This window comes from Caretta caretta, chromosome 8 (genome assembly GCF_965140235.1).
Source record: "Caretta caretta isolate rCarCar2 chromosome 8, rCarCar1.hap1, whole genome shotgun sequence".
NCBI classification, from domain to species: Eukaryota; Metazoa; Chordata; order Testudines; family Cheloniidae; genus Caretta; species Caretta caretta.
The window spans coordinates 42454855-42465248 of NC_134213.1; positions in this window are offsets into that span (position 1 = coordinate 42454855).

Genomic DNA, 10394 nt, shown 5'->3' on the forward strand with positions numbered 1-10394 from the left:
AGACGAACAAATTTATTTGAGCGTAAGCTTTCGTGAGCTACAGCTCCCTTCATCGCGTGCAGCTGATGAAGTAAACTGCAGCTCACGAAAGCTTATGCTCTAATAAATCTGTTCGTCTCTAAGGTGCCACAAGCCCTCCTTTTCTTTTTGCGGATACAGACTAACATGGCTGCTACTCTCTAATCTAATGTGTAAATAAGTGTAATGGCCTCCCAAGTAAATATCAGTCCGGTGTTCCTGTAGACAGGCCACCTAGGCGTATTTCTCTGAAGAGCTCATCTTTCCCAGCAGTGGCTGATGGCTCAGCAAGGAGCCATGGAAGTCTTTGCAAGATGTGGGCCTGATGTTGTACTGTACAAGCAGGATCCTTTTCAGCAATGCAGCAGTCTTCAGTTCCTTTCCTTTGTGGGCCGGCTTGGCATCAGTGAAAAAACTTGCTCTACATTTGCATTGTGAGAGGGAACAGTAAAGATGAACTGTGCAAACTTTAACAGCAACATTCAATGATTTTGGACTTCTCAAAATATTTGATCCATTTTTGGTAATTTACTAGGAAATTATTGAGCTTTTCATCACTGTAAGAACCTTCCATACATTTCTTGATATTGCTGAACTGATCAAAGCGCTTAATGTCATCAGTTTTTACCCCCTTCTCTGTCAAGTATTTGATACAAGACTCCACATCATTCCAATTTAGTGTCTTAGGGCAATCCTGTCCACATGAAACAAGAAAAGTATCCAGGGGTTCCATCCACAGCTCCAGATACTCTAAGCATGTGCTGTACAGACAACAATTTTATTAAAGTTAATGTTTAAAATCAAATTTATGCAAGTTAAGAAGGAAGTTACTGTACATCTGTGATCAAGCTTGGGTTATGAGGGATTACTAGTGTTGGTTACAAGGTTCATAAGATATATACATAGCACATAACCAGCATAGACCCAGATTGGGGTGCGGGAGTTTTTGAGACGTCAGTGGATGAGTGATCTCGGGTACGCCACCTACAGAATGTATTTAGAGTCCAAGTCAGTGTTGGTGTAGTGAATAAGTACATGGGTGTGGTGTGCCCCTTGGGTCATCAGCGAAGGAAGGAAGTGGGTTATTTCCCTGACCAGCATTCTTGATTACTTGACCTGTGTCATAAATATAAAGGGAAGGGTAAACACCTTTAAAATCCTTCCTGGTCAGAGGAAAAACCCTTTCACCTGTAAAGTGTTAAGAAGTTAGGATAACCTCGCTGGCACCTGACCACAATGACCAATGAGGAGACAAGATACTTTCAAAGCTGGCGGCGGGGAGAAACAAAGGGTCTGGGTCTGTCTGGGTGATGCTTTTGCCAGGGACAGAACAGGAATGGAGTCTTAGAACTTAGTAAGTAATCTAGCTAGACATGTGTTAGATTCTGTTTGTTTAAATGGCTGAGTAAATAAGCTGTGCTGAATGGAATGGATATTCCTGTTTTTGTGTCTTTTTGTAACTTAAGCTTTTGCCTAGAGGGATTCTCTATGTTTTGAATCTAATTACTCTGTAAGGTATTTACCATCCTGATTTTACAGAGGTGATTCTTTTTTACTTTTTCTTCTATTAAAATTTTTCTTTTAAAAAACTGAATGCTTTTTTCATTGTTCTTAGGATCCAAGGGTTTGGGTCTGTGGTCACCTATGCAAATTGGTGAGGATTTTTATCAAACCTTCCCCAGAAAAAAGGGGTTAAGATTTGGGAGGATTTTGGGAGGGAAAGACGTTTCCAAACAAACTCTTTCCTAATAATAATACCGGTGTTAGACGTTTGGTGGTGGCAGCGAAAGTCCAAGGGTAAAGGGTAAAATAGTTTGTACCTTGGGGAAGTTTTAACCTAAGCTGGTAAAAGTAAGCTTAGGAGGTTTTCATGCAGGTCCCCACATCTGTACCCTAGCATTCAGAGTGGGGAAGGAACCTTGACAACCTGGTACTGACGGTGTCACATGATGTGCTCCATGTAGATGTCTCTGGACTACCTGATGGTGTCAGACACCGTGAGCTATCTCATGAGCCAGGTATAGCGTCGACCAATTCCACATGCTCTCAGCACCGGCTTGTTGTGATGCATTCTCTACTTTAGCAGAGAATGCATTACATGCGTCATCAAGTCCCTCCTTTTGTAATCAGTCCTGACTTTTATGTATCAGCACTTGTAATGACTTAAGTTTATTAACAACAGAAAGATAGATTTTATCGATCAGTGTGTTTAGATTAAAGTGCGTGGGGAACTCCACTTCCAATAACAAGCCTTGTGCATACCATTTTTCTTTGATAAAATGACATACTTTCTCAGAGCTTGTATTGTTTAGGAGGGTACTGAGCAGTACAAGATACATATTTCTGGAAATCTGGGACTGGGAATCTGCTGGTATTCTTCTGCAATGTAATTCATGAGTGAATAGCTAGCAGCACTCAATACTGTGTAGCTGGGAGCAAGTTACATGCTGGAGGCTGTGTGTGGTGGGCCAGGAGTAGCTGTTCATTAGCAAAGCAGTGTTAAAGGCATCCCAGGTTGGAGAACTGAGGGCTTGGCTACACTTGCAGCTGTACAGCGCTTTGGGTTAAATCAGCCTTCGGAGAGTGCACCAGGGAAAGCTGGTCTGTCCACACTGACAGCTGCAAGCGCACTGGCGTGGCCACATTCGCGGCACTTGCAGCGGCATTGGAAGTGGTGCATTATGGACAGCTATCCCACAGAGCACCTCTTCCCATTCTGGCGCTGTGGCTTGTGGGAAGGGGGCACGGGGTGCGGGGCATTTTGGATCCTGTCCCAACGCCCTGTGATGTATCACGTCGCATCCCAGCAATCCCCGTGTTTCTGTCCACATTTGGCGCCATCTTTCAATGGTTTCTGTGCGGCACACTCTGTCTTCCCTTTCGGTCTGTGGGAATGGATCCCGAACTGCTGAGGAGGATGCTGACGAGTCTCGCCATCATGTCACATTTAGCATTTGAGCTACTCCTTAAGATCCAAAGTGACAGTGAGGAGTCCGACAACGATATGGAGTCACGTAACGCATTTAACACGAAATTGCTTGTCTTATTCACAGACATGCTCTCCACCTTGGAATGCTGCTTTTGGGCTCAGGAAACAAGCACTGAGTGGTGGGATCACATCGTTCTGCAAATCTGGGATGATGAGCAGTGGCTGCAGAACTTTTGGATGAGAAAAGCCACTTTCATGGGACTGTGTGCTGAACTTGCCCTCACCCTGCGGCGCAAGCACACGAGATTGAGAGCTGTCCTGATGGTGAAGAAGCAGGTAGCTATTGCAATCTGGAAGCTGGCTACTCCAGCTAACCAGTCGGAGTGGGAAAGTTGACTGTTGGAATTGTGTTGATGCAAGTTTGCAGGGCCATTAATCGCATCCTGCTCAGAAGAACTGTGACTCCGGGTAACGTACATGACATTGTGGCTGGCTTTGAACAAATGGGTTTCCCTAACTGCAGAGGGGCGATAGATGGGGTGCATATTCCTATTCTGGCACCAGACCACCTAGACTCCGAGTATGTTAACCAAAAGGGGTATTTCTCTATGGTTCTCCAGGCGCTTGTGGATCACCATGGGCATTTCATTGACATTAACGCAGGCTGGCCCAGAAAGGTGCATGACGCATGCATCTTTCGGCACACTGGCCTGTTCAGGAAGCTGCAAGCTGGGACTTTTTTCACAGAGCAGAGGATCACCGTAGGTGAAGTCGAAATGCCCATTGTGATCCTTGGAGACCTCGCTTACCCTTTAATGCTGTGGCTCATGAAACCCTACACAGGGAGCCTGGACAGCAGCCAGGAACGGTTCAACTACAGGCTGAGCCAGTGCCAAATGACTGTGGATGTGCTTTTGGCCGTTTGAAGGGTCATTGGCACTCTCTTTATGGGAAGCTGGACTTGGCCGAATCCACCATCCCCGCGCTTATATCTGCGTGCTGTACCCTCCATAATATTTGTGAAGGGAAGGGTGAAAGCTTCACTCAGGCATGGGCCTCAGAGGTTCAACACCTGGAGGCTTAACTTGAACAGCTAGAGAGCAGGGCTATTAGAGGGTCCCAGCATGGGGCTGCAAGGATTACGGATGCCTTGAGGGAGCAATTTGAGGCTGAAAGCCACCAGTAATGTCTGTTGCTCTGCACAGGAGTTAAGTGCAGTGGCTGTGTTTGGTACACTGAATTGTAGTGCTTGTTGCTTTCCTGGGCTAAGGTATATTTTGCTTTATGCACTAATAAAGTGTGTTATCAACGTGAAAAACTCCATTTATTGAAAAAAAATTCATTTATTGAAATAAAAACAAAGTAACTCAGCAATACCACAATGGCAAGGGGGTGGGGTGGGGACCGGTTCACTCACAGATTTGAGTATGTCCTGATTTCATACTCTGGAATACTGTCTGGAGTGCTATGCACTGAGTGTTGCACTTCAGGATGGCTGTAAGGCATGTTGAGGGGAGTTGAGTGCAGTGGATAAGGGTCATAGTTTTCATGGGTGGATGCTGAAGCTAGGGGTGTAGGAGGCAGCTGGGGGCGGTAAGAACCCGGTTGGAGGGGACATGGGGACACAAGGGAAAGAATTTTGGGACAAGGTCTGCGGGGGTGGGGGGGCGAGTGCGGTAGTGTTCCTCCTGCATGTCGACGAGCGCCTGGATAGAGTCCGCTTGGTGCTCCATTATGCTAATCAGCCAATCCGTGCTTTGCTGCCATAGCACCGTGTTTTGCTGCTGGCGATCCTCAAGTTATCGGAAGCCTGCATCCCAAGAAAGGGGGAAAAATATATAAGCAGGAGTTATAGACCAAGCTGGATGAGCAAGCATCTCAGAGAGGTGATAAAGAAAGCAGAAAGCATACAGGGAGTGGAAGATGGGAGGGATCAGCAAGGAAAGCTACCTTATTGAGGTCAGAACATGTAGGGATAAAGTGAGACAGGCTAAAAGTCAAGTAGAGTTGGACCTTGCAAAGGGAATTAAAACCAATAGTAAAAGGTTCTATAGCCATATAAACAAGATGAAAACAAAGAAAGAAGAAGTGGGACCGCTAAACACTGAGGATGGAGTGGAGGTTAAGGATAATCTAGGCATGGCCCAATATCTAAACAAATACTTTACCTCAGTCTTTAATAAGGCTAATGAAGATCTTAGGGATAATGGTAGCATGACAAATGGGAATGAGGATATGGAGGTAGATATTACCATATCTGAGGTAGAAGGGAAACTCGAACAGCTTAATGGGACTAAATCGGGGGGCACAGATAATCTTCATCCAAGAATATTAAAGGAATTGGCACATGAATTTGCAAGCCCATTAGCAAGAATTTTTAATGAATCTGTAAACTCAGGGGTTGTACCGTACGATTGGAGAATTGCTAACATAGTTCCTATTTTTAAGAAAGGAAAAAAAAGTACAGGCCTGTTAGTTTGACATCTGTAGTATGCAAGGTCTTGGAAAAAATTTTGAAGGAGAAAGTAGTTACGGACATTGAGGTCAATGGGAAATGGGACAAAATACAACATGGTTTTACAAAAGGTAGATCGTGCCAAACCAACCTGATCTCCTTCTTTGAGAAAGTAACAAATTCTTTAGACAAAGGAAATGCAGTGGATCTAATTTACCTAGATTTCAATAAGGCGTTTGATACAGTTCCACATGGGGATTATTAGTTAAATTGGAAAAGATGGGGATCAATATGAAAATTGAAAGGTGGATAAGGAATTGGTTAACAGGGAGACTACAGCGGGTCCTACTGAAAGGTGAACTGTGAGGCTGGAGGGAGGTTACCAGTGGAGTTCCTCAGGGATCAGTTTTGGGACCAATTTTATTTAATCTTTTTATTACTGACCTCGGCACAAAAAGTGGGAGTATGCTAATAAAGTTTGCGGATGATACAAAGCTGGGAGGTATTGCCAATTTAGAGAGAGACCGGGATATCATACAGGAAGATCTGGATGACCATGTAAACTGGAGTAATAGTAACAGTACTCAATGCTTTTTTTGCCTCTGTTTTCACTAACAAGGTCAGCTCCCAGACTGCTGCGCTGGGCATCGCAAAATGGGGAGAGATGGCTAGCCCTCTGTGGAGATAGAGGTGGTTAGGGACTATTTAGAAAAGCTGGACGTGCACAAGTCCATGGGGCCGGACGAGTTGCATCCGAGAGTGCTGAAGGAATTGGCGGCTGTGATTGCAGAGCCATTGGCCATTATCTTTGAAAACTCGTGGCGAACGGGGGAAGTCCTGGATGACTGGAAAAAGGCTAATGTAGTGCCCATCTTTAAAAAAGGGAAGAAGGAGGATCCTGGGAACTACAGGCCAGTCAGCCTCACCTCAGTCCCTGGAAAAATCATGGAGCAGGTCCTCAAAGAATCAATCCTGAAGCACTTGCATGAGAGGAAAGTGATCAGGAACAGCCAGCATGGATTCACCAAGGGAAGGTCATGCCTGACTAATCTAATCGCCTTTTATGATGAGATTACTGGTTCTGTGGATGAAGGGAAAGCAGTGGATGTATTGTTTCTTGACTTTAGCAAAGCTTTTGACACGGTCTCCCACAGTATTCTTGTCAGCAAGTTAAGGCAGTATGGGCTGGAAGAATGCACTATAAGGTGGGTAGAAAGCTGGCTAGATTGTCGGGCTCAACGGGTAGTGATCAATGGCTCCATGTCTAGTTGGCAGCCGGTATCAAGTGGAGTGCCCCAAGGGTCGGTCCTAGGGCCGGTTTTGTTCAAGATCTTCATAAATGATCTGGAGGATGGTGTGGATTGCACTCTCAGCAAATTTGCGGATGATACTAAACTGGGAGGAGTGGTAGATACGCTGGAGGGGAGGGATAGGATACAGAAGGACCTAGACAAATTGGAGGATTGGGCCAAAAGAAATCTGATGAGGTTCAATAAGGATAAGTGCAGGGTCCTGCACTTAGGACGGAAGAACCCAATGCACAGCTACAGACTAGGGACCAAATGGCTAGGCAGCAGTTCTGCGGAAAAGGACCTAGGGGTGACAGTGGACGAGAAGCTGGATATGAGTCAGCAGTGTGCCCTTGTTGCCAAGAAGGCCAATGGCATTTTGGGATGTATAAGTAGGGGCATAGCGAGCAGATCGAGGGACGTGATCGTTCCCCTCTATTCGACATTGGTGAGGCCTCATCTGGAGTACTGTGTCCAGTTTTGGGCCCCACACTTCAAGAAGGATGTGGATAAATTGGAGAGAGTCCAGCGAAGGGCAACAAAAATGATTAGGGGTCTGGAACACATGAGTTATGAGGAGAGGCTGAGGGAGCTGGGATTGTTTAGCCTGCAGAAGAGAAGAATGAGGGGGGATTTGATAGCTGCTTTCAACTACCTGAAAGGGGGTTCCAAAGAGGATGGCTCTAGACTGTTCTCAATGGTAGCAGATGACAGAACGAGGAGTAATGGTCTCAAGTTGCAGTGGGGGAGGTTTAGATTGGATATTAGGAAAAACTTTTTCACTAAGAGGGTGGTGAAACACTGGAATGCGTTACCTAGGGAGGTGGTAGAATCTCCTTCCTTAGAGGTTTTTAAGGTCAGGCTTGACAAAGCCCTGGCTGGGATGATTTAACTGGGAATTGGTCCTGCTTCGAGCAGGGGGTTGGACTAGATGACCTTCTGGGGTCCCTTCCAACCCTTATATTCTATGATTCTATGATTCTAATAGGATGAAATTTAATAGTGAGAAGTGTAAGGTTATGCATTTAGGGATTAATAACAAGAATTTTAGTTATAAGCTGGGGGCGCACCAATTAGAAGTAACGGAGGAGGAGAAGGACCTTGGAGTATTGGTTGATCACAGGATGACTATGAGCCGCCAATGTGATATGGCCATGAAAAAAGCTAATGCGGTCTTGGGATGCATCAGGCGAGGTATTTCCAGTAGAGATAAGGAGGTTTTAGTACCGTTATACAAGGTACTGGTGAGACTGCATCTGGAATACTGTGTGCAGTTCTGGTCTCCCTTGTTTAAGAAGGATGAATTCAAACTGGAACAGGTACAGAGAAGGGCTACTAGGATGATCCGAGGAATGGAAAACCTGTCTTATGAAAGGAGACTCAAGGAGCTTGGCTTGTTTAGCCTAACCAAAAGAAGGTTGAGGGGAGATACGATTGCTCTCTATAAATATATCAGAGGGATAAATACCAGAGAGGGAGAGGAGTTATTTAAGCTCAGTACCAATGTGGACACAAGAACAAATGGATATAAACTGGTCATTGGAAAGTTTAGACTTGAAATTAGACAAAGGTTTCTAACCATCAGAGGAGTGAAGTTTTGGAATAGCCTTCCAAGGGAAGCAGTGGGGGCAAAAGACCTATCTGGCTTCAAGATTAAACTCGATAAGTTTATGGAGGAGATGGTATGATGGGATAACATGATTTTGGCAATTAATTGATCTTTAAATATTCATGGTAAATAGGCCCAATGGCCTGTGATGGGATGTTAGATGGGGTGGGATCTGAGTTACTACAGAGAATTCTTTCCTGGGTATCTGGTTGGTGAATCTTGCCCATATGCTCAGGGTTCAGCTGATTGCCATATTTGGGGTCAGGAAGGAATTTTCCTCCAGGGCAGATTGGAAGAAGCCCTGGAGGTTTTTCACCTTCCTCTGTAGCATGGGGCATGGGTCACTTGCTGGAGGATTCTCTGCTCCTTGAAGTCTTTAAACCATGGCTTTAAATCATCAATAGCTCAGACACAGGTGAGAGGTTTATTGCAGGAGTGGGTGGGTGAGATTCTGTGGCCTGTGTTGTGCAGGAGGTCAGACTAGATGATCATAGTGGTCCCTTCTGACCTTAATATCTATGAATCTATGAATCATTCTTCTCACGAATCCTCTTTTCACTCTCCCTCCACTTCTGTGCCTTTTGATTCTCTTCCACAGACTGCCGCATCACTTCCTGCAGCATGTCTTCTTTGCTTTTACGGGGCCTCTTCCTGAGCGCTCTCAGTCTGTCAGCCAGTGATAACACTGGCGGCTGAGATCTCAAGGTTGCACCTATACAGGCAAAATGCAACACTCAACAGAGGAAGCATTGTACACACCAGACAGAATAATGATTCCCCCGCACTTAAGGAGGGCAATCAGTCCATACAAAACCATACTTTGCCTGTCCCAAAGCGAGCTCATATAACCCACAGGAGGCCCAGAAATGGTGAGAAAGCACAGGGTCCAGGGGGACTGATTGTTTCATGGATGTACTGTCCTCTGGGTTTCTGTGTCTTGGGGAGAGCCAACAGCTGCAGGGGAAACATACACTGAACACTGTCACAACATTCTCCACAGGAGATCGTCCTGGAAGATATCTCGCTGCTGAGAGTGACTGGGGAAGCAAGGGAGGGTCTTCTACTACAATGCAGCTTCTGCCCTGGCCCATACACAGCTTGCCTATGTGCAGCAATGGTCCCCCTGCCCCTTGCGGCACAGTGGCACAGACATGTTAGCCTGACTGGGACAAGAACCACACTGGCTCTCCCAATAAACCTGCGCAAGCTCATTGCCCACGTTCTGTCTGAGACTTTTGAAGAGATCACTGATGCCGATTGCTGTGATGTGATGCACATCAATGCGCTATTCTGCATCTAGGCATGCATGCATTCCAAACCCTCCTCACCAAAGAGCCCGCACCAAAGAACTTCCTTCCCGAAAAGAAAAGCTGCTTACCGGGAACCTCCTCTGGTGTTTGTCCTTCCCCAAGCACCGGACTCCGTGACTGGCTGCCTTCCTCCTGGCTCAAGAAAAGCTCCTGGCTGCATTTATCTGGGGATTCCAGGGTGTCTCCCCCTGCCTCGGGACCCTTGCTCGCGTTTTCCTCCTCCTTCTCCTCCTCCCCCCTTGCTGTGCTGGGCTCGGAAGTGTCCATGGTGGTCATTGGAGTAGAGGTGGAGTCGCCCCCAAGTATCGCATCCAGCTCTTTGTAGAAATGGCAGGTCGCAGGGAAAGCACCGGAGTGGCCGTTTGCCTCACGGGCTCTGCGGTAGGCATTCCGCAGCTCCTGTACTTTAACCCTGCACTGTACGACGTCCCGGTCATGGCCCCTTTCTGTCATGGCTCTTGATATGTGCCCGAAGGTATCGTAATTCCTACTGCTGGAGCACAGCTGGGACTGCACAGCTTCCTCCCTCCAAACACTGATGAGGTCCAGCACCTCGCCATTGCTCCATACTGGGGTTCGCCTGGTGAGTGGAGGCATGGTCACCTGGAAAGATGTGCTGAGAACACTCCACACCTGGCTGAGCAAACAGGAAGGGGATTTTCAAAATTCCCAGAGAATTTAAACGGCAAGTCTGACAGTTGGTCACCTGCGGACAGGGCAGCAGAGTTCAAAAATGATGACCAGAGTGGCTAGAACAGGCATTGTGGGACACTTCCAGAGGTCA